At 37.1% G+C, this 22,771-nt stretch overlaps 1 non-coding gene across 1 annotated transcript; it reads right to left on the reverse strand.

Moving 5' to 3' along the window:
- Positions 1 to 21,001: 21,001 nt before the first annotated feature.
- Positions 21,002 to 21,108, reverse strand: LOC121226876 (small nucleolar RNA R71). Its single transcript, XR_005924559.1, has one exon. It is a non-coding gene; the product is annotated as a small nucleolar RNA R71 (small nucleolar RNA).
- Positions 21,109 to 22,771: the final 1,663 nt, after the last annotated feature.

The raw sequence follows: 22,771 nt of genomic DNA on the forward strand, positions 1-22,771 counted from the left end.
ATGGGCTCAGTACGTGGAGGTTTCGGACAGTCTTGGAGGATTGAACTATAAGTTTAATTGCTATTTAATTTTAGTTTGAACTGTAAAAGCTTTATAAGGTTGTGGTACAATTTTCGTTATATGCTATATTTATATATTTTAGACTGGACTCTTTTCAGACAAAATTTTTCAAAAATGATTATTGGTTTTTGGTTTGCTAGGAAATAAATATTCTTAAGTAATAAAGGGGTTTATTTTTGTAAAATTTTCTCACGATCACTTCAGTGATCAATGTAGCATCTCGGATTCGGTCTAGACTTCTAGGCTGGGTTTAGGGTGTTACAATTCCATCAAAATCGAAGTCTGAATACCTGATGATCTCTAACTTATCAAACATCCAATATATGAGCATGTAATTTTTTTTTTAAAGATACCTCATAACCCTCTTAGCTGTTATCCAATGATTCATACCAGGGTTGCTTAAATATCTATCTAACATCCCAACAATGTACGCAATGTTTAGATGTGTACATACTTGAGCATAAAGTAGACTCCCCACACTTCAGATGTAGTGTAACACCCCAAACCCGGCCCAGACGTTATGGCCAAATCTGACGTGCCACATTGAAGTTAAAAATCCATGTTTCGTTTTAGTGCTTTAAAAACCGACTTTTGTTAAGCTAACAAAGTGAATGGAAGCTGGGCACCAGGTAGGAATCCGTAACAGAGGAGGTGAGCCATGAAGGCTGATTAAGTACCAAGCTCTTCGAATGGATCCAATCCTAGACATGCCCACAACCATTGCCACACTTGGTTAAATCGAGTTGTAATTTATTTAAGTTGAAATCTTTGATAAATCAGATAATCGTGGCGTGGTGTTATTTTGAAAAAAATTATCATTTTGAAAACACGACCTAAGTCTAGCCCATTTATTAACAAAAAGATTAAAGTTATTAAAAATAAAATAATCCTAGAAAAGAAAGAAAATCAAGTCAAAATGGCCTTATTACAACCCAAAAATAAATAATAAATAAAGTAAACTTAATGAAAACCAAACACTTATTCAAAAGCCCAAAGGTGATCACCGTGGCCACTCCGAATCCCCTCCGGTTCCAAGTCCCCAAATCAAGGCTCACCGGCAAGGTTAAGGAAAGGGGGTGAGTTTGGAAACTCAGTGTGCAACAAGCCCCTTTCAGAGCCCAAAACAATATCAGCCTGCTGGTCCTAAGCCCAAATCCAATCTCAACATATACTGGGCCGAAGCCTTTTCATATTTCATATTTCATAACACTAGGCCGAAGTCTTTACTGTAATCGGTATGGCCTGTAAGCCCATTTCATTATCACGAGTAATGTCAATGAAAGAATGAATGCAAGCCCAATTGGGGAGACTACTCGACCCACCATCCGCTACTCTCCACCCGTACCAACCAAAACACCATGTGGGGAATAACTCAACCCACCCAACCAACACACCACTGGCAGCATAGCCGCTTTATCATATATCTGGAGGCCTAGCCTCTTTTAATAACTGGGGCAAAGCCCTTTTTGGTAAACTGGGGCATAAGCCCTTTTCAATACACTGGGGCATAAGCCCTTTTCGATAAACTAGGGCATAAGCCCTTTTCAATAAACTAGGGCATAACCCTTTTGCACTTCCTCCATTTATATAAAAACCCAACCCAATGCATTTATGAATTCATCATGTGCATTTCATACATATCATGCGCATATCATATCAATCATGTATATCATATCCCACGTATCAAATTTATAATTAAACCCTAGGGGTATAATGGTCATTTTTACCTAGGGGCAAAACAACCATTTTCATATTATAAAGGTAATTTCATAAATTTACCAAATATTAGGGTTTTCCATTTCATTATTAGTTACTAACCATTCTTATGTTTTAAACAGCGATTCTGGCCTATTTTTAGCGAAACCGAGTTATTGGGCCAAAAACCCCTAATGGGCCCTACAAATGCCGACTTAGCCCACTAAGCCCACTTAACTCAAACTTTACAACAGTACTAACCGTGTTAACATGCAACTCTTCCAAATTCCATTTTCCATCATTTCTACCCAAATGGGCCCGGAAGCCCATTGGGCCCGAGTTTTGGCCCCTCGCGGCCCAACTTACTGTGAATGCCAAAATCATGCCCTTACCTTTTCCAACGTTCCCGATCATCAACCCAGCGAATCTAACTAACCAATGGGCGTTCGCTTGCTCACAAGTCCTCGAAATGCCAGAATTTCGGCATTTCGGCTTTTCGGCATTTATCATTCTAAGCTATGAAAAAGGGTTCATTACACACCTGTTTTGCGATGTTCCTCGATGAGATCTCCTACACGATTTCTCCTATAATCAACCGTTAATACATCAGCTCACAATAATTGAACCAAATCGAGAACCATCTAATATCAACACGTACACATTCGGCCACCCTCCATAATGGCCTTAAGAACCTTACCTTTGCGGAAATTGATGACTAGCTCTAGCCACTCCGATGATCCAAACTAATCCAAGTCGACCCTACGCCTTGCTGCTCCTCCACTAAACAAACCATAAAAAGATTAAAAGAAAAACCCAATAGAGCCTATACCCGCATTCGGCCATCCCCTAAATTATAGGGGTTTCGGCTTTTGTCAACAGTTACTATAGGAATCATTTAGAGTTCTAGCACTTACCACAGTCTCTCTTCTTGAATCTGTTTATGCTTAAAAGATAAAGGGATTGGCCACCAAAAAGTGAAAAGAAAAAGAGGTTTGCTGGTCAACAAGAAATCGGCACCACCTAGCTTCATAGATTTCGGCTTTTGTGGTATTTCGACAGTAGTGGTGGTAAGAAAAACAATAGGTGAACGAAGGGGAGTAGTGGGCTGGTTTTGGAAAAGAAAAAAAAAGAAAAGATGAATGGGAGGAAGGTAGATTCGGCTAGAAAAGAAAAAAGAGATAAAAGACTACACCAAAAGGAGAAAACGACACACCCTAATTCCTATTGCCGAAAATCCCTAACTAAAACCCCTCTGCCGAAATCCCCTCTCTAATCCCCTCAATTCGGCTAAGCTCTATCCTCCTCTCAAATCCCTAAAATCTTTCCCCTTATCCCTCCTTAATTCATGCATTTGACTGATTCAAACTCTCTCCCACGGAGTTCCATCCAGCTTTAAACTCTAACATGCACAAGCATAAAAATAACATCACTTTTGCCATCACAGGGAATCGAACCCAGGTCTTCCCCCAACACTTACACCCCACCTTTATAGCTCCCTAGTGGCGTCACTTAGCCACTTTACCAGAGGATCTTTTTTGTTATATTTCACCCACAAATTTTAATAAGACCACCTATCCAAAGCCCCAAACCTCTTAAGTCCAAAATTCAAAACTTCAAACGGGTTTTGGCCAGCACATGGGCCTTCCATAAGCCCATTTACCTACTCAAATTATGAATTCCACAACCAAATACAAAATTTTAAAAACTTTACCAAAATATCGAGAATCGTGAAAAGCCCGAAAATCAGGATGTTACAACTCTACCCTCCTTAAAGAAATTTCGGCCTCAAAATTTACCTGATCTAAACAGTTAGGGTACTGCTGACACATCGCCTCTTCGGTCTCCCAAGTAGCTTCTTCCTTGCCATGGTTCCTCCAAAGTACCTTCACTAATGGGACTGACTTCCTTCTCAACACCTTGACGTTGCGATCCAGTATTCGTATAGGTTCCTCTTCGAAAGTCAAATCTGACTGTACTTCGATTTCTGCAACTGGCACGATATGAGTTGGGTCCGAATGATATCGCCTTAGCATGGACACATGAAAAACGTCGTGAATACGATCCAGCTCTAGAGGTAACTCTAGTTGGTAAGCCGCTGGCCCTATCCGCTTAATAATTCGATAAGGCCCAATAAACCGTGGACTCAACTTGCCCCTCTTACAAAATCTCAATATCTCCTTCCAAGGCGAAGCTTTCAAAAAGACCATGTCCCCAACTGCATATTCAATATCCTTACACTTCAGATCGGCGTAAGACTTTTGTCGATCCGCTGCCTCCTTTAACCGATTCCTGATCACTTTAATCTTGTCTTCTGTATCTGTTACCAATTCCAACCCAAGTACTTGCCTTTCCCCCAATTCTACCCAACAAGTAGGCGAACGACACCTTCGCCCATATAGTGCCTCATACGGAGCCATCTGAATACTTGCTTGGTAACTGTTGTTATACGCGAACTCCGCCAATGGCAAATAGTCCTCCCAACTGCCCCTAAATTCAACAACACAACCTCTCAACATGTCTTCTAGAATCTGAATGACCCTCTCTGACTGCCCATCCGACTGAGGGTGAAAAGCCATACTAAATTCCAATCAAGTTCCCAACGCCTCATGCAACTTCTGGAAAAACCGATATGTAAACCGTGGGTCTCAGTCAGAAATTATCGATACTGGCACTCCATGCAACCGCACTATCCCTGCCACATACAACTTAGCCAGCTTCTGAAGTGAATAATCGGTTCGGACGGGTATGAAATGGGTAGATTTCGTGAGCCTATCCACAATTACCCAAACTGAATCCTTCTTAGAAGGTGTCAATGGCAACCCACTCACAAAATCCATAGTTACCCTTTCCCACTCCCAAAGTGGTATCTTTACCGGCTGTAACAATCCTGAAGGCAGTTAATGCTCAGCCTTCACTTGTTGACATGTCAAACATCTCCCCACAAATTCGGTCACTTCTCGCTTAAGCCCAGGCCACCAATATAGTTCTCGGAAGTCTCGATACAACTTACTCCCTCCTGGATGCATAGCAGAAGGTCCATTATGTGCCTCTTTCAAAATCATCAATCTTAAGTCAGAGTCCTTCGTCATACAAATTCTTCCTCGAAAACAAAGAACTCCCTCGCTATTTAACCCAAAATTTGGATTCTCCCCCTTCTCAACTTGCTGAAACCAAGAAACCAATGACTCATCTTCCAACTGTTGCTTCTTAATCTATTCTACCCAAGTCGGTCTCACTGTAACTCTGCCAATAAGCTTCCATCGTCATACAAACTTAGACGAGCAAACATTGCCTTCACCTCTGCCACAGCCCTTCGACTTAACGCATCAGCCACGACATTTTCCTTACCTGGATGGTACTCAATCGAACAGTCATAGTCCTTTAACAACTCTATCCACCTTCGCTGTCTAAGATTCAGCTCCTTTTGAGTCAGCAAGTATTTAAGACTCTTGTGATGCGTATAGATGATACATTTCTCCCCATACAAGTAATTCCTCCATATCTTAAGCGCGAAAATCACCGCTGCCAACTCCAAGTCATGCGTAGGATAGTTCACCTCGTGAGGCTTAAACTGTTGTGAAGCATAAGTGACCACCTTACCCTCTTGCATCAACATGCAGCCCAAACCTATATGTGACGCGTCGCTGTAAACAGTGAAATCTTTACCAGACTCTGGCTGAATCAACACTGGCGCTTCTGTCAAAACCTTCTTCAGCTTCTCAAAAGCCTCTTGCTGCTTATTCGTCCATACAAAAGGTGCTCCCTTTCTTATAAGTTTCGTTAACGGTGTTGCCAACACAGAAAATCCTTCCACGAATCTTCGATAATAACCTGCCAACCCCAGAAAACTTCGGATTTCTATTATTGACCTCGGTGGCTTCCATTCCAGAATTGCCTCAATCTTTCGAGGGTCCACCTTGATCCCCTCAGCAGACACAACATGCCCCAAGAAAGTGACTTCCCTCAGCCAAAACTCGCACTTACTAAACTCCGCATAAAGTTGATTTTCCCTTAGCACTTACAGCACAACACGAAGATGCTTATCATGCTTCTCTTCCATTTCCGAATACACCAAGATATCATCGATAAAAATGACTACGAACCGATCCAAGTTGGCTGAAACACCCGATTCATTAAATCCATGAATGCTGCCGGTGCATTAGTCAAACCAAAAGGCATTACCAAAAACTCGTAATGACCATATCGAGTCCTGAACGCTGTCTTATAAATATCCACTTCTTTGACTCTCAATTGATGATATCCTGACCGAAGGTCGATCTTAGAAAATACCGAGGCGCCTCTTAATTGATCGAACAGATCGTCAATTCTTGGTAATGGATACTTGTTCTTGATGGTCAGTTTATTCAACTGCCGATAATCAATACACATTCGCATAGTCCCATCTTTCTTCTTTACGAAAAACACTGGTGCGCCCCACGGGGAAACACTTGGTCTTATAAATCCCCTATCCAACAACTCTTGAATCTGAGCTTTCAATTCCACCAACTCCTTTGGTGCCATCCTATAAGGCGCAATGGACACATGAGCTGTACCAGGTAACAAGTCGATTCCGAACTCGACTTCTCTGCTCGGGGGTAATCCAGAAAGTTCCTCTGGGAATACATCTTGAAATTCCTTAATGGTCCTAACCGACTCTACCGTTATCTCCTTAAGTTCAGTTTGACTTACAAAGGCCAAGTATGCCCCACAACCTTTCCGAATCAACTTCTCGGCCCTTAAAGCCGAAACAACATTGGACAAATAATTCCTTCGTTCCCCTATGATCATTATCTCCTCATATTCAGCAGTTCTTAGTACCATTCTCTTTGCAGCACAGTCCAACGTCGCCTTATGCTTAGTTAGCCAGTCCATTCCCAATATAAGATCAAAATCCCCAAATGGCAGCTCCATCAAATCTCCTTCAAAAATCTTACCTTGTGTCTCTAAAGGCACCGCCCTAAAGAGTTTATCTACCTTAACCGAGTGTCCTAATGGGCTTATCACCGATACCCCACTCACAGTATCCTCAAAAAGCACACCCAATTACCCAGATACATCACAAGCAACATACGAGTGAGTGGAACCCACATCAATCAAAGCAGTGTAAGGCATGCTATGAATGAAGAACGTACTGGTTGTAACATCAGGAGCGTCACCCTCCTCACGATGTCGTGCAGCATAAACCAACGTTGGCTGTCGAGCTTCAGCATGTCCAACACCCCTGCCAGGTGCCCCACGTCTTCGTCAATTTCCATAGCCACCTCTACCTTGCCCATGACCTCTCTGTGGCGGTGGTCCTCCTTGCTGTGGTTGGACATCCCTTTGCTCCGCAGCTAGTTCCTAAGCTGTTCTCCGAGGACATTCTCTGAATTTATGCTCCTTGGACCCACATCAAAAACATGCTCCAGTTCGTTTCTAGGACTCCCCCATATGCACCTTTCCATAGTCCCTGCAAACCTGCGGTCTAAAAGTATTTACTGGAACTACTCGCACCGGTTCCTCCATCCTTGCTCTTTTAACATTCCGATTCGTAGCACTTGAGGGTCTAAAATCCCTCTTAAATCTGGGTCGATCCTTCTCACGATTCAGCCGCTCAATCCGCTTTACCTCCTCGGCTATCTTAGCCTTCTCTACCAATGCAGCAAAACCACGCTCCCTCTGTAGAGCTATCAATATCCTAAGCTCATCACGGAGGCAGTCCTCAAATCGAACACTCAGTTGCAACTATCCCGCTAGCATATCGACTCAGCCTCAAGAATTCTGCCTCATACTCCGCGACAGTCTTATTACCCTGAGTTAGATTCAAAAATTCCTTCCGACGAGCATCCACATAACTAACTCCAACATACCTCTCCTTAAAGGCAGTTTTGAATAATTCCCAGGTTACTCGTTCAATTGGGGTACTCTCCCTTACGGTGATCCACCATCGGTATGCCTCGTCACGTAACTGCGACACAGCCCCTTTCAGCTTTTGCTCTACAAAGCAATCTAGATCGTCCATGATTCGCTCTGTTGCCTCTAGCCAATATTCAGCCACATTTGGGGCTACTCCAGATATGCCCCTAAAAACTTCTGCTCCGTTGGCCTGGAGTCACTTCGATATGGATCCCCTATTCACTGTCCCAGTGCTAGCTCCAGCAACTCTTTCTAAAACCCTTAATATGGCTTGGGACAAAGCATCATCCCCCGCATCCTGATCCTAAGACCCAGTCTCTGTTACCTGTGGCACAGATGCCTCCTCAGCTGGCCTATTCCTTGAGGATGAAGATTCAGCTTGCACCCTTCCGCGACCACGTCCGCGGCCTCGTCCACAAGTTCCTCTTGTACTTATATCGACTTATCTGATTACGAATTTTATGATATTAGTTTAATGTTCAATTGTTTATTACGAGATGTCTTATGGAAATATAAGAGTTCAAGGATTGTTTTTGCATCGTCGTAGCCTAGCTACAGTTTCATTCCTATGGTTTTTTCAGTTCTACCCTATCTAAAGTATCATAGAAGGGTCTCAGTTCTATTTATAGCATCATATCAATATCACATAAAAAAGAGTATACTTATAGACTTGGTGCCGGGGATTCAGTGCCACTTCATTCTCCAATCCAAAAACCACAAACCATGTACTTAATCACAAAAAATAGATTTCCTTAAAATTTGAAAAAAACACCTTTTTTTTGAAATTCTTAATTTTAGACCCATTTTAAAAAAACCCTGAAAACTTAAACTTTTTTATCATGTATACCTTTATAAAACATTTTTGAGAAAATCTTTTTAAAACTATTTCCTAAAAATACCCTTCTTGGTAATTTTTTTTTTCGAAAAATTTTTCGGACCCGATCTACAGCTGAGTTGTTGCAACCTAGGCTCTGATACCACTAAAAGTAACACCCCAAACCTGGCCCAGACTTTATGGCCGAATCTGACATGCCACATTGAAGTTAAAAATCCATGTTTTGTTTTAGTACTTTAAAACCGACTTTTGTTAAGCTAACAAAGTGAATGGAAGCTGGGCACCAGGTAGGAATCCGTAACAGAGGAGGTGAGCCATGAAGGCTGATTAAGTACCAAGCTCTTCGAATGGATCCAATCCTAGACATGCCCACAACCATTGCCACACTTGGTTAAATCAAGTTGTAATTTATTTAAGTTGAAATCTTTGATAAATCGGATAATCGTGGCGTGGTGTTATTTTAAAAAAAATTATCATTTTGAAAACAAAGCCTAAGTCTAGCCCATTTATTAACAAACAGATTAAAGTTATTAAAAATAAAATAATCCCAGAAAAGAAAGAAAATCAAGTCAAAATGGCCTTATTACAACCCAAAAATAAATAATAAATAAAGAAAACTTAATGAAAACCAAACACTTATTCAAAAGCCCAAAGGTGATCACCGTGGCCACTCTGAATCCCCTCCGGCTCCAAGTCCCCAAATCAAGGCTCACCTACAAGGTTAAGGAAAGGGGGTGAGTTTGGAAACTCAGTGTGCAACAAGCCCCTTTCAGAGCCCAAAACAATATCAGCCTGCTGGGCCTAAGCCCAAATCCAATCTCAACATATACGGGGCCGAAGCCTTTTCATATTTCATATTTCATAACACTGGACCGAAGCCTTTACTTAATCGGTATGGCCCGTAAGCCCATTTCATTATCACGAGTAATGTCAATGAAAGAATGAATGCAAGCCCAATTGGGGAGACTACTCGACTCACCATCCGCTACTCTCCACCCGTACCAACCAACACACCATGTGGGGAATAACTCAACCCACCCAACCAACACACCACTGGCAGCATAGCTTCTTTATCATATATCTGGAGGCAAAGCCCTTTTCGGTAAACTGGGGCATAAGCCCTTTTCGATAAACTAAGGCATAAGCCTTTTTCAATAAACTAGGGCATAGCCCTTTTGCACTTCCTCCATCCATATAAAAACCCAACCCAATGTATTTATGAATTCATCATGTGCATTTCATACATATCATGTGCATATCATATCAATCATGTATATCATATCCCACGTATCAAATTTATAATTAAACCCTAGGGTATAATGGTCATTTTTACCTAGGGGCAAAATAGTCATTTTCATATTATAAAGGTAATTTCATAAATTTACCAAATATTAGGGTTTTCCATTTCATTATTAGTTACTAACCATTCTTATGTTTTAAACAGCGATTCTGGCCCATTTTTAGCGAAATCGAGTTATTGGGCCAAAAACCCCTAATGGGCCCTACAAATGCCGACTTAGCCAACTAAGCCCACTTAACTCAAACTTTACAACAGTAATAACCGTGTTAACATGCAACTCTTCCAAATTCCATTTTCTATCATTTCTACCCAAATAGGCCCAGAAGCCCATTGGGCCCGATTTTTGGCCCCTCGAGGCCCAACTTACCGTGAATGCCAAAATCATGCCCTTACCTTTTACAACGTTCTCGATCATCAACCCGGCGAATCTAACTAACCAATGGGCGTTCGCTTGCTCACAAGTCCTCGAAATGCCAGAAATTCGGCATTTCGGCTTTTCGGCATTTATCATTCTAAGCTATGAAAAAGGGTTCATTACACACCTGTTCTGCGATATTCCTCGACGAGATCTCCTACACGATTTCTCCTATAATCAACCGTTAATAGATCAGCTCACAATAATTGAACCAAATCGAGAACCATCTAATATCAACACTTACACATTCAGCCACCCTCCATAATGGCCTTAAGAACCTTACCTTTGCCGAAATTGATGACTAGCTCTAGCCACTCCGATGATCCAAACTAATCCAAGTCGACCCTACGCCTTGCTGCTCCTCCACTAAACAAACCATAAAAAGATTAAAAGAAAAACCCAATAGAGCCTATACTCACATTCGGCCATCCCCTAAACTATAGGGGTTTCGACTTTTGTCAACAGTTACTATAGGAATCGTTTAGAGTTCGAGCACTTGCCACAGTCTCTCTTCTTGAATCCGTTTATGCTTAAAAGATAAAGGAATTGGTCACCAAAAAGTGAAAAGAAAAAGAGGTTTGCTGGTCAACATGAAATCGGCACCATCTAGCTTCACAGATTTTGGATTTTGCGGTATTTCGGCAGTAGTGGTGGTAAGAAAAACAATAGGTGAACGAAGGGGAGTAGTGGGCTGGTTTTGGAAAAGAAAAAAAGAAAAGATGAATGGGAGGAAGGTAGATTCGGCTAGAAAAGAAAAGAGAGAAAAAAGACTGCCCCAAAAGGAGAAAACGGCACACCCTAATTCCTATTGTCGAAAATCCCTAACTAAAACCCCTCTGCCTAAATTCCCTCTCTAATCGCCTCAATTTGGCTAAGCTCTATCCTCCTCTTAAATCCCTAAAATCTCTCCCCTTATCCCTCCTTAATTCATGCATTTGACTGATTGAAACTCTCTCCCACGGAGTTCCATCTAGCTTTAAACTCTAACATGCACGAGCATAAAAATAACGTTACCTTTGCGATCATAGGGAATCGAACCCAAGTCTTCCCCCAACACTTATACGCCACCTTTATAGCTCCCTAGTGGCGTCATTTAGCCTCTTTACTAGAGGATATTTTGTGTTCAATTTCACCCACAAATTTTAATAAGACCACCTATCCAAAGCCCCTAACCTCTTAAGTCCAAAATTCAGAAATTCAACCGGGTTTTGGCCAGCACATGGGCCTTCCATAAGCCCATTTACCTACTCAAATTATGAATTCCACAACCAAATACCAAATTTTAAAAACTTTACCAAAATATTGAGAATCGCGAAAAACCCGAAAATCAGGATGTTACATGTACGGAATCTTACGCATTTCCTTAATCTCAAAATCATTATTGGGATAATGATTGAGACTTAACTTATTATAGACAAGCAATATGTCATTAACATATAAAACTAAATATAAAACCTTACTCTCACTGAACTTGTGTAATATATAATTATCTACCAAATTCATCTCTAAACCGAATGAGATAATCATTTGGTAAAATTTGTAATGCTATTGACGAGAAGTCTACTTTAGTCCATAAATGGAGTTCTTTAATTTGCAAATAATTAACTTCGCATCATCAGACACAAGGTTTTCTAGTTGGACTATATAAATGTATGATTAATGTTAAAATTGAGAAACCATTAACTTAACATTCATCTGATGCAACTTAAGATCAATATATTCCACGAAAGCCATTACAACCTTATCTCTAGTAGACCTTTTTAATGGCATTTGTTCTTGAGGTTGTTGAGTTTATTCTTCTGGAACAATTATCTCATCTTGAATACGGAGTTGTTCAACATTGTCTTGTTGATGTTTTCGATTCACTTCTTGATCAGTGATACGTTTGAGAATCTGAATATCGTCAAAAGTGATAGAAGGAATAGAGTTAGAATCCAATTCCTTCTTAAATGTAATGTCTCTAACCTTATTTTTCCCTTTAAACTTAACATCCTCAAAAAATGTTGCAATTCTTATCTCAAAAATATTCCTAATTGTGGGATCATAAAACTCATAGCCTCTAGATTGCTTAGAATTTCATTGACCCTTATACTTTATAGACATCAAAGAAGTCAGAACTGATGTCATCTCAACCTTATCATTTTTAGCAAAACGTTTCTCAATTTTATCAAGGAAATATTGACTTAATTAATATCTTTAGATTCTATACCTCCAAAGGCTTTTGGAATGTTGTGCTTCATGATAATTAGACTCATGCGATTTGAACGATCCCACCTCTCAAAATCCCTTTTAACATAATGGGTGCTTTCCGTAGTGAGAGGGGTAGATTGTTCTTCCCTTAGTGCAAGGTCTATATCCATACAACCAAGCACTATAAGTGTGTTTTCCATTCATTGAAATTAGCTCCATTAAGCATGGGTATAGAATTTATATTAGTAGATATTGTGACAATGGAAGATGAACTAGCTGAATATATAACAATATAGATAAAAACAAGCTCACATTAATATTCATAAGTAAACAAAAAATAGTGCCTCCCATCTCAAGATACCAAACACTACATTAATATCAAGTCTTTGGACAATAATATTAATAGTAAACGATAATCTTGTTGTAACAATCAAACATTGACAATAAATTATGTCAAACAATGAATCAATCTTTCGACTAACTTATTGCTCACATAAAGTACCTTATAATTGTCACACATTTATCACCACAAATATCATTGAAATTCTGCCAAATATTAACTTACTTTTGGGTCAATTAATAAATGTATGAATCAAAAAAACATATAATCATCTTGATATTTTGAATAAACTAATCTACGCAAAAGAGGTCACTTTGGTGGCATTTTGTTTCAACTAGTCTACTTAAAATATTAGACATTCTTAATTAAAACCCAAAGTCAAAATCTGAATTTATTTGTTTCAAAAGTATTTCTCATATTTTCATCTTTCAATCAAATTTAAAAGATAATAATGTATATATGTATATATATTTATCCCAAAATAGAAAACAATGATGGTGGCAAATATAATTATAGTTGAATAAATAAAAAAAACAACATCACATAATACTTCAAATTTAAACCAAAATAATTTTTGAATAAAGGTAAACCCCATCTCAAGATATCGGACACTCCATTAATATTTCATCTTTGGACAAAAAATTAACTTATAAGTGATATTTGATGTAGTAATCAAACACTGACAATAAAAACATGTCAAAAAATAAATCTTCCTTTGGGAAGATTTATTACTCATGTAAAACCGAATAATTGTCACATGTTTATTACCATAGTTGCACATGTAATATTATTAACCTTCCTTTTATATTTTGAAACAAAATAATTTCAATGTCAGAGGTCACTTTGGCAACTTATTATTTCAATTAAGTTATTTTAAAATATGTATCTAAAATTTCCATAATGGTTAAAGATCAAAACTTTTTTATTGCTTTATAGTTTCTGAAATAACCCAAAATAAGGTTGTCTAAATAGTGGAATAAAAAAACTGAAAACCTCAATCTTTAACAGATTTTTCTTATTCCAAAACCATATATGTCAAAACCAAACAAAAATAATGTAGTGATTCAAAGCCAATTAATTAACAAGCATATGTATTCATAATTTTGACATAGACCAAACACCAAAGCAATTCATGCATATACGTGTATTCAAAATCAAATAAAAAACTTACCTTGCATATACCTTGTAAATCCAAAATTGTATTTATGATTAAACAAAGATTCGTATGAATACTTGAAAAATATTTTCAAGTCAATAAATCTCAAAAGCAAAATCATAATAGTTGACATATCTCAGAGTTCATACAATAAACCATATCATCATAATTTAACAAAATATTTGGAACCATAAAATGCCAAAATCTATATTATAGAACCAAATTTAAAACCAAATTCTTTAAACATATATTATGATTAGCATGGGTTTACTTCAAAACATCCAAAAACTGAATAAATATTCATAATATAAAATTAACAATTTTAATGAATGACCATCAACCAATTTAAGAGAAAATCATAATTGAATCCATAAAAATTTATCAACAATTTTAACATTAATTCGCTCAAAACTTAGAACCATAAATATTTTATGGATTCAATAAAAACCAATTCAAACATTTATTTATGTAGCCAACCAAAAAAAAAACTTATAACCTTTAAGCTAATTGGCAGCCACTGATCTTAATCATTTTTTTTCTTATAAACAAAACTTGATTCTTAAAAGAATTGATATAATAACATGAAAATTCATCATATGAACAAATCATAGATATTGCTAATATAATAAAATTGATATGTTTACCCAAAACATAATAAAAATGATATGATAATAAATCCATAAAAAAATTCAATGATTAATAACCAATCACCATTAATGATTAATTACCAATCACGTCTTAATAGCCAAGCATTAAATTATATCTTACAAGAAGAAGATTTATATATAGGTAATAAATAACTCGACCAAATAAATTAGTCATTATGAATTGAAAGACGGTAATTCACAAAAGACAAGATCAAAAATTGAAAGTAGATATTACGTGGTTTTAGTCTACAATAATTTTAATTTCAAAGAAAAACTTAATTCTTCAATGTATAAACCCTAAAAGGATTGAATCATAATTAAGAAAAACTTAAAATAAATTTATCAAGAATTTTAAAAATTTAACATGGTATATAATTGAAATATCATATTTATAAAATTTGAAAACCGAATCAATCAAAATTAATAGAGAATCAATTAGTTCTCAATGATTCAACTTGGCAAGATTTGGATGCCACTTGTTAGAACCGTAAAATCAAGATCTAATATAAATTGTAAAACCAGGATTTGTCATGTCAAATCATTAACAACAAAACTAGATGCAGAAGCGTACTTGAATTCATCAATTTATTAGAATCTACGGATCTTGGGGTTTTGATATTCCAAATTAGCACACAAGAAATTCAGATAGTATTTGCTCTTTCTTTCCTAAGGATGGGATATTAGAAAAGTTACTTATGTGTAATTTGGAGACCATAACCCTAATATATAACTTTTTCACATTAACCCTAATTTTTAATTAGTCTATCATTAGTTAGAAATTAGTTACTAGAGTATCTATACAATTTGATCCAAACTTTATTTAACAATTAAAGCCCAATAAATCTTAACCAAATTAGATCACTTTTAATTTGGGTTAACATATTATGATAGTAAATAATAACATGTAATTACCCTTATTATATATGTAATGTCCATATTTTCCAACACGATAAACCCCCCATAGCCAAGTTTCTTAATTTTCACCCAACTGACGATCTGGCCAATTCTAAATTATAGCTATTCCACAATTCTTGTAACACCCCTAACCCGTATCCATCGTTGAACTAGGGTTAAAGGCGTTACCAGACAAATCAGAACATTCTACTAGTATTTCATATACATCATCTGTAATATCTTGATTTTGGGCCTAGTCGGAATAGTGGTTTCGTGACCACAAAATCCGAGATATAAATAATTATTTTATGATTATATTGAGGTCTATGATATGATTGCATGATTGTGTGAAAATTTCGTGAAGAAATTTTATGCATAAAGTGCTTAAATTGAAATTAGGGACTAAATCGAATAATTTGTAAAACTTGCATTCTAGAAGTTTCTAGTATGAAATTGTTTTGAAATATTAATTAGGAGGTCTTAAATAGAAATTTTACCAATTTCTAAGTCTATGGACAAAAATTGGACATGGATAGAATTTTTGGAAAGTTTAGTAGTAAGGGCATTTTGGTCATTTAGGGGTAAAATGAATTAAAATACAAAATTAAAAGCCAATTTTGCTCATCTTCAACCCCATGGCCGAATATAGCAAGGAGAAACCATGGCTAGGGCTTTTCAAGCTTCCAAGCTCGATTGTAACTCCATTCTAGCCCCGTTTTTCAAGTTCTTTACGTTTTTAGAGTCCCGGTAGCTCGATTAAGCTTATGCTAGCAATAATTTAACCTAGGGTTTATATTTGGAAAAATACCCATAGTTTAAATTTGTGTATTTTGGTGTTTTATAATAGAATATAAGGTTTTAAATTATGTTAGACAACTTGTGGTACTCGGTTTTAAGCGAAAACTAGCAAAAGGGCTTAATCGGTAAAAATACCTAATAGTCATAAGTACATGTTAGAGTGAGAATTTGTTGTTGCCATAGAAGGGAAAAATGATCAGCATGTCATAAAACATAAGAAAATAGGCTGAAGTTTAATTTACGAGCTTTGGGGAAAAAGTGTAAATATGCGAAAGTTTAGGGGCAAAACTGTAATTTTCCAAAATATGATTTTGGGTCAATTTGAATAATGTGAGTCCTAATTAGACTATATTTTAAATGATAGAGCAAGGAAAACTAAAATTCAGGCTAAAATAGGGAAAATACCAAGTTGTGGATGAAATGGTAAAAGTAGCCATTTTCGCATACGAGGTAAGTTCATGTGTAAATGTAGTAACATAATTGTCATTTTAAGCAATTTAATGTTGTTTATATGATATGATGCTGATTATTATCATGAAATATTATGCTTTGTGGTTATTTTCGTATAAAATGCAAATTATGTGTATTAATTGTTAAATATAAAGTACTACCGAGTATTGGTTTCGGTATTTTACGGAAGATGGCAAGGAGATGTGTTCGAGGAAAATCCCGTTTGAAGCTTAGGAATAGATTAGGATACAAGTGACATGTCACTAGGATGGTTGAGCATCCGAGCTCGTTGAGTTGAGTCCGAGTTCACTTATGGATGCGAATGTCCGAACTCATTGAGTTGAGTCCGAGTTCGTGAAATGTAACTAGGCATCCGAACTCGTTGAGTTGAGTCCGAGTTAACCTATGGATGCGAACGCCCGAGCTCATTGAGTTGGGTCCTAGTTCGCTTATGGGCGGGTTACATAGTAGCTTGGCTACATATGTGGCACTTATGTGCAAACTTTCCATGTATCCGAATTATATTCCGATGTGTTCAACGGGTAAAGTTTTACTCAAATGGAGGAATACTCAAGATGAAAGGGACATATTGGTAAGTGTTGTGAAATGAATACTTTGAACAGGTATGTACTTAACCCTCGGGTTGAAAACTCAACATAACAACAATATGATAAGATGGTAAATAAAAATGTGATATGAATGTCTCGGTGATGGGTATGCAAATGATGTTTTATGTTTGCTTATATAGTTGTGTTACTTGCTTTTTGCATGTGAACTTACTAAGCATTTATGCTTACTCCCTCCTTTTCATTCCTTGTAGTTTTGACAAGCCAGCTCAGAAATCAGAAACGGTCGGAGGCACGCTCACACTATCCGTATACCATCTTGGCATAATGGCTTGTATATTTTGAGTATGGCATGTATAGCATTATAATCATTTTGTGTATATGGTCTTATGATATGGTTATTGAGTGGTATGGAAATGCTTGGTAATGATTAGCCATTGGAATGGCTAATCATGATCATATTTGGTGTTATGTATGCTAAATTGCTAGCTAATCCATGAAAACCATGAAATAGGTAAAATTTACCATAAAATAGATTCAGACAGCAGCAGTGACGTGAGTTTGAAAAATCACTAAAAATAGTAGAGATACAATTAGATGATGAATAATATATGGAATTGAATAATTATGAGTCTATTTTCATATGGATGGAACAAAACAGGTATATGAGTTATATTTTATGAGATGTTTAAATTTTTGTGAAACAGGACCAGAGCGATTTCTGGATCCCCTATTCTGACTTTTGAAATTCACCATAAATTTTTAAAAGATAATTAGAAGTCATGATTTATATTTACAGATTCCTTATTGAGTCTAGTTTTATTAGAAACAAACGTCATAGTCATTGAAACTCTGTACAGGGAGATATCTGATTTTTAATACACAGAGGTTAGAGCAGTCAAACTCCGAAATAGGGGAGAATTTAACTAATAAACTGTACTAATTTGCTTGACCAAAAATTCTAAAAAAAAATAGTAAATAGATATATGAGTCTAGTTTCAGGGAATATTTACGGAATTGGATTTCGAGTTTCGTAACTCGAGATATGAATTTTTAAGCGACTATGATGCAGATTGTTAGCTTGACTGAAAATTTTAAAAATAAATTGTTTAGGCTGTTTAAGTAATGAATTAAGTCTATTAACACCTCGTGTTCGACTCCGGCGACGGTCTCGGGTACGGGGCATTACATCATCCACAAATATAGTCAAACATTATTATAGAGTCCCTTTAGAAGGTTTATGAAGCCTTAAGCATGCATTAGAAAGGGGTCGGGACCAAACCGAATACATACAAAATTTTTCGAAACTTAAATAAATTTTCAAAGTTACAGATGTCACACACCCGTGTGAATAGGCCGTGTGCTTCACACGGCATTAGGCACGCCCGTGTGTTTAGACCGTGTGAAATTAGGGCATACATACTGACTTAATCACACAGCCACAAGACATGCCCATGTACCTTGGCCGTGGTCGAAACTGACTTAAAATCATAGGGTATCCCAGGGGACACACGGCCGTGCAACATGATCGTGTGTCGCACACGGCTGAGACACACGCCCGTGTCCCTACCCATCTAGACAAAAATAGGCCATTTGGAAAGCCAATTTGCCACCCAATTTGGGTCAAACCTACAAGCATCAAACCAAACACATTTGCACTATAATTTTAGCCAATTTCAGTACCAAAACATACATCATTGATAAACCATAATATATACATATTTTTACCCCATGCTTGGCATATTTATGGATGATTTTTCCTTTGTTTCATTGAATTTGATGCTCCTAATCCTTTAATTTCATGTTTTATACTCAGGAAAGCTTAGGATAGCAAAAAGAGCGAGAAACGGGCCAAAAATGGACAAATTAGGCCTAAATTAGTGTTTCATATGGCTTAGGCACTTCCACACAGGTGATCCACAAGCCCATGTGTGACACACGGGTAGACCACACGCCCGTGTGTCATGGCCGTGTCGACATTAGTCCAAGTCAAAATTGCACACAGCCTAAGCACCTTCACACAGGCGTGGCACACGGCCGTGTCCTTATCGAGCCCGAGTCTAGTTCTACTCGAAAAAGGCTAATTTTGGGCTATTTTGGCATTCAAAAGTCTATATAAACACCATAGAAGAGGATTAGAGTAGAAACAAAGAATTGAAGGCAGAAAATACTCAAGGATAGCCATTGGAATCACCTCGGAGACAAGATCTACATCAAGACTGAAGATTTCTATCCAACTTCCTAGAAGTTCTTTGGGTTTCTTTATGTTTTGTTGTTTTCTATACTTTGAGATGTTTTCCATTATTATTATGAACTAAACTCCCTAAATACCTAAGGGAGATGAAACCTAAGACAAATCTTATTACTCTTTGATTTATATGATAAATACTTGTTCTTATTCTTATTTGGGAGTTTTAATTCTTGCTTTAATATTCCAGGATATTAATTCAGGTTTTTGATATGCTTATTCAAAGGAGCAAAAGTCCCTGTTTAAGAGTAGATCATTCATAATTAAGAGGAGTTGCATGCAATCCTAGAGATAGGACGACATAAATTTTCCGGATTAGAGTCAAATCTAATAAGGGAATCCATAGATCGAGTTAATGCGACAATAGGGGTTTTAATTAGAAAGAGATTTCGATTAATCAACCTAGAGTCAGTTAGTTTTAGTCTCGAAAGGGATATTAACATAAATCAGGGATTTCTACAGAATAAGTTAAGTAAATAAATCGTCTAATTCAAAGGTAATAAGTGAAGTCTAGGTGGATTTTTCTTGGGTATTGTCTTCTCAATCGATTTTTCAAAAGTATTTTTCAACTTTGATCTCTATCGCTACTTTAGTTAATTAGATAATTAGTCTTAGAGAAAACATTCCCTAAATTTTTAGGCTAGATAATAAAAAGATAGTAATTACTAGTACTTTTAGTCCTCGTGGATACGATATTTCCGGTCTCACCATAGCTATACTACTGTTTGATAGGTGCGCTTGCCTTAAGTCAAATTTTTAGTTAGTTTAGTGACCATCAAGTTTTTGGCACCCTTGCCAGGGACTAAGATATTAGGAACGCATAAGTTTTATTACTTTAGCCATTTTTGTATTGCAATTTAATTTAATTTTTAATTTTGCTTAAATTACTAAAATTTTCTTTTATTTACTTCTAGAAGATTTTTATAGTTTATGACTAGAATAAACCCGTCAAGACCTCTACTTTTTGATAGTGAGATCGAAAGCACAGCTCGTAGAAACTGAAGAGAAATAAGGCAACGCCTACGATACATAGAGAAAGGGCAAGAGGACGATATTCAAACCACAACCGAGGAGATGGCTGATAATCAAAATAATCCGTTACCTCCTGTGGCTGTTGCAAACCCAGTAAATCAGAATCCTGCTCCTCGTACTATGTATGATTATGATAAACCTACTTTAACAGGAACTGAATCGAGTATAGTTAGGCCTACTGTTGCTGCAAATAATTTTGAATTAAAACCGAACACAATTCAAATGATACAACAGTTTGTTTTGTTTGATGGTTTGCAGGACGAGGATCTAAACACTCATTTAGCAAACTTTCTGGACTTCTGCGACACTTTTAAGATCAATGGCATTTCTGACGATGCCATTCACCTTTGGTTGTTTCCATTATCATTGACGAACAAAGCTAAACAGTGGTTAAACTCGTTACCACGAGGGTCAATCACAACATGGGAACAAATGACCGAAAATTTTTTACTAAAATATTTTTCGCCGGCTAAAATGACTAAACTAAGAAATGATATTTCTTCTTTTGTGCAGATGGATTTAGAAACACTTTATGATGCATGGGAGAGATACAAGGATCTATTAAGAAGGTGCCCTCACTATGGGTTACCACTTTAGCTACAAGTTTAAACTTTCCACAATGGTTTGAATCCATCAACTATGCAGATGATTGACGCAGCTGCTGGTGGGACTATTAATAACAAGACACCTGAAGAGGCTTATGAATTTATAGAAGAGATGTCACTGAATAATTATCAGTGGCAAGTCATGAGGACAAAGCCAACAAAAGTAGCTAGCGTTTTTAACATCGATTTGGTTACTATGCTCTCTAATTAGGTAGAACTTGTGAATAGAAAAACTGATGGTTTACTTGGCTCTTCACAAGTTCATCCAGTAATGCAGTGCAATGCAAGTGGAGGTGGAATCAGCAATTTAGACTATCCAGCCTACGACCCTACCGGGGAGAATGAGCAAATGAACTATATGGGTAATAATCCTTGACCTCAAAATAATCCTTATAGTAACACTTACAATGTAGGTTGGAGGAACCACCCAAATTTTTCATGAGGAGGCCAAGGAAATCAAAGACCACCACCCCCACCAAGCTTTCAACAGCAACTGTACCAGCCAGAGAAAAAGCTGAACCTTGAGGAGATGATGACAAAATTTATCTCAGTAGCGGAAACTCATTTTCAGAATACTAAAACCGCACTAAAAAATTAGCAAGCATCAATTTAAGGACTCGAGAATCAAATAGGAAAGATGGCTAAGATGATTTCAGAGAGACCACCAGGGAGCCTACCTAGCAATACCGAACCCAACCCAAAAGAGCATGTGAAAGCAATTACATTACGGAGTGGGAAGGTGCTAGCTGAATCTGAAAAGAAGCTACAACTAGAAGCTGATGGAAAAGAAGGTGGGGAGGAAAAACCCGAAGATAATAAAAAACGGTGTTGAGGGAATATAAACCACCAATCCCATACCCAGCAAAGTTGAAGAAAGACCGCATAGATGCACAATTCGGTAAATTTCTCGAACTTTTTAAACAATTACATATTAATTTACCTTTTTTTGAAGCTATCTTGCAGATGCCTACATATGCAAAATTTTTAAAGGAGCTTTTAACAAATAAAAGGAAGTTTGAAGATTTATCTACAGTGGAACTCAACGAGGAATGCTCGGCCATACTCCAAAATAAACTGCCAACCAAACTAAAAGATCCAAGAAGTTTTACTATTCCCTGCTTAATTGGTAGTTTGAATGTTGAAAAGGCACTAGCTAATTTAGGCGCTAGCATTAATTTGATGCCATATAAAATGTTTAAACAACTTGGTCTTGGGGAACCAAAACCCACTAGGATGAGTATTCAACTTGCTGATAGATCTGTTAAATATCCTAGGAGTATTATAGAGGACATACTTGTAAAAGTAGATAAATTTATATTCCCTGTTGATTTTGTTGTGCTTGACATGGATGAGGATGTTGAGGTGCCTTTAATTTTAGGTCGTCCATTTTTAGCCACTGCTAGGGTTGTTATTGATGTAGGTGATGGTAAACTTGTGCTTAGAGTAGGTGACGAAGAGATTATTTTTAAAATTTATGATGCTATGAGATTTTTTAGGGAATAGGATGACTCATGTTATTTTATTGACTCTATTGATCATGCTACTCAAGACTCTTTACAGGAAATAGTACATAAGGATACTTTGGAATTGTGTCATGCCCAAGGAGAGGAGGTAAATGATGATGATTCTAAGATACATAAGATAA

The sequence above is a fragment of the Gossypium hirsutum genome, chromosome A03 (genome assembly GCF_007990345.1).
Source record: "Gossypium hirsutum isolate 1008001.06 chromosome A03, Gossypium_hirsutum_v2.1, whole genome shotgun sequence".
Taxonomy (NCBI): domain Eukaryota; kingdom Viridiplantae; phylum Streptophyta; class Magnoliopsida; order Malvales; family Malvaceae; genus Gossypium; species Gossypium hirsutum.